The sequence below is a fragment of the Poecilia reticulata genome, linkage group LG12 (genome assembly GCF_000633615.1).
Source record: "Poecilia reticulata strain Guanapo linkage group LG12, Guppy_female_1.0+MT, whole genome shotgun sequence".
Taxonomy (NCBI): Eukaryota; Metazoa; Chordata; class Actinopteri; order Cyprinodontiformes; family Poeciliidae; genus Poecilia; species Poecilia reticulata.
In genome coordinates, this window is record NC_024342.1 from 3,649,119 (window position 1) to 3,659,247 (window position 10,129).

The 10,129-nt window shown below is 40.9% G+C and overlaps 1 protein-coding gene across 2 annotated transcripts in view; it reads left to right on the top strand.

The window, feature by feature from the left end:
- Nucleotides 1-394: 394 nt before the first annotated feature.
- Nucleotides 395-10,129, top strand: part of pitpnm2 (phosphatidylinositol transfer protein, membrane-associated 2) — a 63,970-nt gene continuing 54,235 nt past the window's right edge. Inside the window, exon 1 of one of the 2 annotated variants that reach the window (XM_008423355.2) lies at nucleotides 395-694. The gene's annotated coding sequence lies outside the window, so the exon portion shown is untranslated. The remainder of the gene's footprint in view (nucleotides 695-10,129) is intronic. The other variant, XM_008423356.2, reaches the window with a different exon arrangement.

Genomic DNA, 10,129 nt, shown 5'->3' on the forward strand with positions numbered 1-10,129 from the left:
ATATACACAAAATAACAATTTCTCTTAAATATTGTTCACAAAAGTTACTCAAGTAATTACCAGTAGCTACCTCTGGTCACGCATAAATCTTGAGCAAATTGTTAATTTAATTGAACAGGATTTATCTGCAGTCTGCCTTATGGTCTATTTCTAAATAAAGTACCTGTGCTAACAAACTGTTAATATATATATCTCTTCACTATATATATATATATACACACTAGATTAACAGATTAACATCTGTTAATCTAGTAATTTATGTTATTATATTGGCTAATATTACTGCATATTAAATGAATAAGCTGATTTTTTTTTTATACGGAATGTTTTTACACTGCAGGATGTCTTCACAAACATTGCCCGTGTGTCAGCAGGGGGCGCTCTTCCCTTCTCATACAGGAGGCGGCAGATCCTGCGTTTAGCTGTGACGGTGTAAACATCAGGTTATCTTCCGCCGGTTCTTAGGGCGCAGCGCCGAGGCGGAGACCCGGACAAAGCAGCTGGGCGCCGCGGTGGAGGAGGCGGTGAGGCCGCGACGAGGCCTCCGACAGGCGGACGCGAACCTGGAGGACAGAACGCTGAGGGGAGGCGGCAGCGGCAGGATGCGCAACTTCCACTGTTGGATACAAACATCACCTGGCAGCAGGTTCGTCCTCTCGACGTGACCGGCCGAGCGCCGAGGAGCTTCCTGTAGGTTGGTGGTCTTACTTTAACACAACCCTTTTCACTGCTAATCAACCTCTGCTGTCTCTCTTTAATTAGGAGCATAATGCGGACGCTGCTGTTCACTGGTTAGGCGCTTATTTGTGGCAGCGTTGGTCACATGGTGAGCACAACAAAGCAGCTGACCGCTGGAGAGTTTAGAAATCTGGCTGACCTGCAGCTGCAGATGACTGCACTGGTGCGGATCTGAGGAAATATAAGGAGATGTTTCAACGCCTCTTTGGGGCTTTTGTGTGCAACTTTGAAGGGTTTACTTTGGTGGTTGATGATTTAAAAAAAAAAAATCATAATAGTGCTCAGTTGTCTGGATCTGGGATGCTTCTTTTGAACCATTTTAAAATTGTTGTGGGGTTTTCAGCTGAATAGTGCAGGGTATATACCACATTTAAAGATTAAACACTTTAATCTGGCCTTCATTTGTTTTAAGTGTTGGAAAACTAAAGTTTTGAGATGTGTAGACTTGTGAGAGCCACTGGAAAAATTATGTATTTCTGTGGTTGAATGCCGTTGTCTGTGCAGTAGACGGCCACTTTTAGGTCTCTCCATGGATGATCAATTGAATTTAAGTCTGGGCTCTGATTGGACCAAGGAAAGACGTTCACACTGCTCCTGAAGCTACTCATTTGTTATCTTTCTTTGTGCTCTGGGTCACAGTGTTGGAAAAATTAGCCAAACTGCATCATCAGCTTATGGCCGTTTTTCAGTAGTGCCACTATCAGAGGTGGTCATAGCCTGTTTGGCGCCCTGGGCGAACTGCCTTTCCGGCGCCCCCGATCCCCACTAATTTTGTTTCTCTGAGCAAAGAAGTTTGTCTCTACTAATCTAACCATCTCTAAGGCAGGTGTCTTTTAACTCCAGTTCACAGGGAGCTCTTGTTCTGAATCAGTGTGTCAGCACATTTGAATATAATGAATAATTAATTATTAGGCCTGTGCAAAGTGTAAAGACATGTTGAGGAGATACCTCAGTCATTTGACGATGCACATAAGGGTTGCAGGACAGGAGTTGTGGATCCTTTTCAGAGATGTGTTTCTGCAAAATTCAAGTTGACTATTAGATCCATCTGACCACTCTACCAAAACGCTCTGCTAGTTGGACTACATTAGCAATCGTTAGCCTTCAAGGTGCTGCTGTCTCCACAGGAGAACGTTGGAGCTCTACCTTAGTGACCATTGGGTTCTTTGTTACCTCTTTGGCCAAGACGCAAAATTTGGTCTAGCATCCTGATCTAGGTTCTAGTGACTTAAAACTTTTACTAACTACTAATAGTGAAGACCATGTTGGCTTTTTTGGACATTCAACTCTTCAGTATTTCTGTGTCTTTCCCCAGATTTGTGCTTTGGCGCAATCCAGTTTCTAAAGTCTTTATTTGACTTCATGGTGGAAACAGGATCCACCTGAGCTCAGTTTCATACCAAAGGGTTTGAAATGTTCTAGAAAAAAGAAAAAGACATTAATCGAGTTTAGGATGCACTGTGTTTCCTTCCTGGATGCATTTTATTATGCAGCTACGTTATAAAACATTTACATGTCAGATAAATCATAGAAATATTTTTCTGTTTTGCTCACTCCTTAGAAACATGTCGCTTCATCTGACTCTTGCAACACTCTTGCCATTAAAACTACTAGAATCTAAAGGTGAAAACGCAGCAGAAGCTGATTGTGTAATCCGACACTGCCTCTTAACTTATTCAGGAAGACGCTTCGGAGAAGCCAAAATTTTCCAGGAAACATACACAATACTTGGAAACCCCAAATGCCAGCGAAATGCTAGGAATCACAGCGATTCGCAGATGATTCATAGACCGCAAGGCAATCTGTAGTCTTGTGGTCTATGAACTGTTCAGCAGAAGATTAACCCTACTGTAGGTATTGAAACAGACAAGCCAATGGAAGTGGATAAATAACGGAATAATTCCGCTTTAACATCAGAGTGTTTGCAATAAATAGTTGTATTTTTAAAATTTTGCTTTTTAGGTTGAGCATTTTTTTTCCAAGCTGGAGTCCACCTGTGGTAAAGTCAGCTGATTGGACTTGATTTGGAAAAGCACACACCTGTCTATACAGCTGTCAATGCAGGACATAAAGGGATTTTTCTGTGGACTTCTGGGACAGGATTGTCTTGAGGCACAAATTTGGGAAAGGACCCAGAAACGTTTCTGCTGCTCTGAAGGTCCCGGTGAGTTCAGTGGTCTTCGTCATTGGTCAGTGGAAGAAGTTTGAAACCAGCAGGACTCTTCCTGGAGCTGGCCAGCCGTCTGAATTGAAGGATCTGGAGGGGAGGGCCTTAGTCAGGGAGGTGACCGAGAACCCGATGGTGGCTCTATCAGAGCTCCAACATTCTTCTGTAAAGAGAGGAGAACCTTCCAGAAGGACAACCAGCTCTGCAGCGATCCGCCAATTGCCTGGCCTGCATGATAGGCCGGCCAGACGAAAGCCACTCCTTAATTAAAGGCTAATGGCACCCTGTCTGTATCAAACGTACCTGAAGGACTCTCAGACCAGGAGAAACAAGATTCTCTGATCTGATGAGACAAAGACTGAACACTTAGATGTGAATGCCTGGCGTCTTGTTTGAAGGAAACCAGTCACATCTCATCACCCAGTAATTACTATTCCTACAGTGCTGACAGCATCATGCTATGCGGATGTTTTGCCGCAGCAGATACTGACAGACTAGTCACTGTACAAAGACATCCTGGATAAAAAACCTGCTCCAGAGCATCTTTACCTCTGACTGGGGCAACGGTTAATTTGTCAGCAAGACAACAACCCAATACTCCTGGCATGAGATCTCAAAGGAGCGGCCAAGCGAAAGTCCAGACTTGAATCTGATTGAACGGCTCTAGACAGATCTGAAAATGAGCGACAGACGCCTCCATCCAACCTGATACTGCAAAGAAGAATGGCTAAAGATGCCATGTGGCATTGGATAGAAGGCAGCTGTAATTGCTCACCACTCTTGTTCATGTACAAGTTAAGCTCCTGAATGAGCCTAGACTAGTCAAAGATGGCATGAACCACACCCTTTTTCCTCTACATCATCTATAGCTGTAATACCAGGGCTTTTCCCTGACAGCCTGGGATAATCCCATCCAAGCTACTGCTGGAAAAAACGAGACACATCCTTCATTTCTTTTCACTCTCTCAAAAAAAGACCAGGCATGGAACTTGGTCCTTTTCCCATTAGAATTGCCAGCGTACGCCCTGGGGTGCAGGATGAGTCATTGGTACTTATGCTCGTTTTTGGCCCTGAAGCTGGTGTGTGTACATGATGTAGTGCAAGGCAAATGCAAATATTGAAGCATCAGACGTAACCAGGTGAGGGCTTTTGAAGCTGTTGTTCTCTTGTTCAGTCAAATGGTTTGAGAAGTGGCGTGTTCTCTCCTCTTTAGCATGGAGGAGTCACACAGATGTGCGAGGCAGAGTGGTAGAAGATGGAGCTGATTATTGAGCCGAAATGATTCGGTTTGCGTCAATGAATGCTGTCAGGAAGTGGTCGCCACAGAAAGAATGAGTCATAGTATTGATTAACTTCCCTTTTTTATATATCCACCCATCTCTCTCTCTTTTAGATCTATGGATCTGAGGAGAGTTGGCATGTGGGCCGGCTGAGGGCTGCATACCAATAACTGGGAAGAGGGCATGTGGGGGTGGGGGGGCGCCTCATCACGAGAAGCCACGTCATCTCAGTGTGTGAAATCTATTTTTAGCAGCGTAAACAGAGGGATTCCAGCCCACTTGAATGTGGCTTCACAGTCAGGACTGAGTGGTGGGTGAGGGGTAGCAGCCGGAGTGTCTGACGTTGGATGCGAATGAGTGACTCTGCCTATTTATGTCTCTCAGTCTGCTGCTGTGATCGCCTCCGTTTTCACAGCCTGCAAATAACCCACCGGTCTTTTTGCTGCCTTTTTTTTTTTCTTTTTTTTTCGTTCTAACCCTGTTTAGGATGTAAACTAACAGATAGTTTCTCCTGTGGAATAGCAAAGTGGTAGTTTCCTCTAAACTAACTGATGTTTTCCTTGTGTGATAGAAAAGGATAAACTATTAGATAAAAACTGTTGGATATAATTCCTCAGGATACAGAAATTAGCTTTTTCAGCTGATATTCTACATATAATATTTAAAGCTGTGTGCCAGTTTTTTTTTTTTGTAAGATGGGACTCACTTCAGATAGGGTTTGTCACCCACAGACGACATCTTGTTGTTATCGTTGCTAATTCTTTAGTTATTTTATTGTAAACAAGCTCCCATGTTTTCATATTCATCTGATGACATCACATAAGGCAACCTTTGAGATCCTTTGAGTAAATCTATTTCTAATTTTCTTGTTTTTTGCTTTAATCCCCTTAAAAAGCCTTCAAAAGGTGTCTTACTTTCTGCGTTAGTCATTTTATGCAGCTCTGTCTCTGATCTGCAGCTAATGTCTCTTTGTGGACTTTTTACATTTTGTTTTTGTTTTCTAGCCTGCTTTGATTTTGAGTTGCTTTCTGTTTGTCTGAAGTGTGCTACAAAGAATAGAAGATTAAGGACAAATTTGAGAATTACAGATATAGTAAAAAAAATTATTTAGGTTGCAAAGATGCTCCAAAGTCTCTTGATGGATGTTTTTGGGGTTTTTTCTCAGATGAAGACATACAAGGAATTGGTGGGGTACAACCTTTGTGGTGAGCTACCAGATTGACTGAAACAGTTTTAGGAACTAACTTGAAATTTCTGAAGAAGTTTAAAAGAGGCCTACCAAAAGTGTGTGTCAGATCCGAATCGGCGGTTCTGATGCTGAGAAAGGTTTGGTGGACTTCAGGTTTCAGTGTCGAAGCCCAAGCAGCTTAAAACAACAGATAGTTTTTATTTGTGTTTCTTGCATCTCCTGAAAATATCCATAATTAGATAAAATGCTATAGTTGGCTAAAATGTTGTCCATATCTTGTGGGCTGTCCTTGACTTACTCCATTTAGTGTGCAAGCATTAATATGTAAGATAAAATGAGCTAAAATGCTAAGGTCAGCTACAATGCTATAAATAACGTGTGCTATTACTAGCATGTTGACTAACATTGTCTTTCTCCATTTGTTAGGCTAACTGCAGCCTTTCTATCAAAATTAGCTGTAATGCTAGCGTGAGGGATATGACTATCATACTGACTCATTCCTTCCAGAATGTAAATAGCAGTGTATACGCCACACTCAGCTAACGAACCAAGGTCAGCTTCGCTGCTGCCATGCATACTTGAGCTATTGCTAGCATGTTCACTAACATTGACTTAGTGTTAAAGCCAAAATGAACTAGAATGCTGTAGTTTGCATGTGGATCTCCAGTAACATACTCCATGTAATATGTAAACACCAGTGTATGCTAAGGTTAGCTTTTAGTACCATATGTATGCAGCCTGTCACTATTATCCTGACTAATATTTACTCACTACATTTCAGTATGAAAACTTTAATGTACAACCTGAAGTTAGTTATTATTATACTGTGGTGGCAGCGTGTGAAAGATGTGTTTGGATGAGGGCCGTGTGTCTGGTAGGTGGCTGGCTGGTGGACGGTTAGGGTTGCTCTGTGAATTGAAAGCTGTCCCGTCTGGCCACGTTTCCAGCGCACGGCCTGAGCACTCACTCTAATTAACAGTCCCATAGCTTTGTTAGGATGCAACGAGGCGTTGTGTCACCATTAAATATTCAGCCGATCACTGATTTGAGAGGAACGAATGAGGCAGAGCTTTCAGGGCCGAGCACAAACATCTCCACGAGGCATCCAAGTGGAATGAGCAAATCCTTGTCGAAACGACGACCAAATCAAGATGTAGTTTTAAGTTTTGCGGCTCGTCGTTCAACATACTTTCACTCTTGTTATCTAGCGTTGTTTGATGACATAACCTGGCCATTACATGTCATGGGGCTTGCACACCGAATGTGGCACCCGCACACTCCACTATATCAGCGACTTTGTTGAATTTAGTATTCAAATGACAGAAACAACTCTCTTTTGACTATTTGAGTGAAGGCTAAAAATATTGTGAAGAATTTTCTTAATGAGGCTTTCCAGGCGACCACTAGGTCTGTCACAATAACAAATTTTGCTGGACGATAAATTGTCCCAGACGTTATTGCGATAAACGATAATATTATTGTTTGAGACCGTTTTTAAGTAATACAATGATAATGCTATAATAATAATAATGCAAGAACACATTYTCAAGCGTCAATAAACTTTATATTCTACTGAACATTTAACACTGGAACTGGAAGGCATCTTAATTATCCAAAATACAAATAAACAAAACGATAAATGAAATGAATTATGAAGTCTCTACAAATAAAGTTGTCCTTCAAAAAAAGAGCTAGTTGAGAACAAAGCACCAAACTGAAGATGATAAATCATGGCAATGGAAATGATTGAGTTTGTTTTAATTTATCGTGCGATTCATTGTGACAGGCCTAGACGATTCTGTCTTTTAGGTGTTTTGCTATCTACCTGAAGACACTCTTGTCTTTTTATAGCCACACATGGCAAACATGAGTGATGCTTGGCTGTCAAGATGGATGGTAATCTCTGTGCTAAGTGACTGTGACTGAAGGGAGCTGGTGTCAGTGCTGTGGCTCTCCCAAACCACTCTGGCTGAGAAAAGCTGTATATTAGCCGGGCTCTCAGGTCTGGACCCGGGCCAACCACTAATGATGCTGGGTGAAGGGGCGGAGCTTCTTTATCTTCGGGGCTTCAAATCGCTGTGGTGAATTAACAGCAGCGGCTTCCTCTGGTTTCCGGCATTCAGTTTGCCAGCTCGCTCTTCTCTGGTGTTTCCAGTCATTCCTGTGTTTTATGAGCTAACTTGTTGTTGCTCCATTTGGTATTCTGGGAAGGTTTTCGCGCTTCAGCCAGCTAGATGGAACTTAACATCTTGTCTCTTTTGACAAATCATTAATGCAGCTCTGCGTTACAATCAAAAAACTATTTCTTCCATTTAAAAGAAGCAAACATTAATTTTAAATCATTGGTTTTACCTCTGATAATGTGATTTTAACTCCCTTGCACTAATCGTTTTGAATTAGTTTCCTCCTTTGTGCTGTACATGCTCTGCTTTGCATCCTGCTCGCTTCACTCCTTTCAGCCGTTTCATCTTGTTTTTGTTTGCTCTCACCTACATTAATTTTTCATGATCTCATTTATTGTTGCCTCAGCGGCTTGTCTAAGCTGTTTGTCCTGTGCTGGTGCATGAAATTAACTTGGTGTACAATTTTTTTTTATGACTTGGTCAGGCGTACAGATCTGTCTAGGTACAGAATATGAAAGTACAGATTCTGAAAAAAATAAAATAAATCAATGAATGAGAGGTTATGCTTCAGGATATCATGAGAATGTGTAATTGTGATATATTATTGCCAAATATAAGAATGACTATATTCCTACATGTCCGCTCCCTTTTATTTTACAGTTTACTTTTTCCAGATTGTTCTTTCTTTTCATAAAAACAATGTTCTTATGAGTTTGTCTTTTCAGTTTTTGCATTTCAGTCACCAAACTTGTGCTTTAGATATGATCCTAGAGGTATTTAAGTAAAAACTATTTTTGGTATGTAGAATTTGAATGCATGCTACTTGAAATATGACTTAATCCTACCAAATGTTGTTGCTAAGATGCAGGCAAGACACATTTTCAGATTTTTTTAAATTCAGCTAAGCAAGAATATTTGATTGAGGATGCTCTACAAGTTGTTTTTTTCATGTCTTGTGAACAATGAATATGTGTGCAAGGGATGCCAATTTTTAAACAGGAAATGACTCCAGCACAAATGATGCAATTTCTATGTTTATCTTTTGTTTTTTTTTATTTTTTGCTTTTCATTCCAGATCATACCAGCAATCTATGTATAAATTCAGCCAGTTTACAGTTTAGCTTTATTTTTTAAAAAAGGTAGCGCTCTTTTAGTTCTGCACATAAACATTCTGATTTTGCACAGATGGAAACAAAAAGTCTAAGATAGTCTGCAGGCAGCAGCCAACACAGGCTGGAGGAAAACATGAAGGTCTGCACGTTCTGGCAGCAGCTCTCTGGATAATGGCCGTCTCCTCCTGACAATCTCCTTCGGCGGCCTGATGCTGTTTTTGCATCATCCACGTTCAAGTTTGAAATATTTTTAGATTCAAAGTTGGCCCCGATGTGTGGATGAGTCATCGTCGTCATTTGCAGACAGTTTCCTGGAGTCTGAAACTTTCACAAAGGAGTTGCTTCTGGCTAGAGGCTGGATATAAAGTCAAAACAAGCTAAATAAAAACACCTAAACTTTATCCGTTGTTTTAATGGAGCTTTAGCTCATCGTCAGATTTCAAAAATTCAGGACATCTGGCCATGAAACAGTTACATTTAGGCTTCTACAGATGTAGAAACAATAAAGTATTTATTTCATTTATAAAAGATGAAGTAAACTTTTTTAATTAAAGCCAAAAACCAGGACATAAATAATACAATTGTACTACTAAATAATAGAGATTAGGCCTTTACACCCTACAGTTGCATTGTTTGTCTATACAATTAATTTATAATCAGCCTCAAAATGGTGTAAGATTTACGTCTTTTGATCTGCAATTCAGCAAATATGGCGCAACTACAAATCAGTCAAACCGTCAAAAACTGACCAATGGTAACTAATGGAAGAACCTGCAGTGATGGGCGAATCTTTGGATCACTGCAGGAGTTGCTCGGATGTTTACGGTGGAGAAAAACCTTCTGGGGTCTACAAAGGACTTGTGTGAGAGGCGGAGAATCATTAAGCTAACATTTGTTTTGACTTACTGCCAGAAATGGAATGGAGGAGATTAAATCGATACGTATGCTTGTGTTAGAATGTCCCAGTCAAAGTCAGAGCCTAAATCCAAGTAAGGCCATGTACACATGTAGCCAAGTCTTTATCAAAAACCAAATATCTCCGTCACATTGTTTAAGACAATAATATTGTGCACAAACCCACAGGGGGCGGTGTAGCGCAAAGCTGAAACCTGTGTCAGCCAATCAGATCGCTTCAAAAACACCTACAACTTCCTGTAAGGAAGTAAACATGGCGCCAGAAGGTTGAACTACTTTTAAATAGCATATTGGAATATAAAATTGATTAAACACGATGCTGATTGGTTGTTATGTTAAAACAAGTATGGGGACATATTAGCATATTTTTTTGTCGCAGACTGTAATGAGCAGGACCTCAAATCTCTGTTTTCGCATGTGCACGCGCAAACACAAATACGGAGTTTTCCCAAATTATTTTTCCCCACAAATAATAGTTTTTATGGATATTAAACAGAGTAGTTTTCGTGTAGATCAGTGTTTCTCAACCTTTTTTGGGCCAGCGCCCCCCTAGCCTTTATCCAGGTCCCTCACTGCCCCCCACCAAAGAATTTGCAGGCTACTTT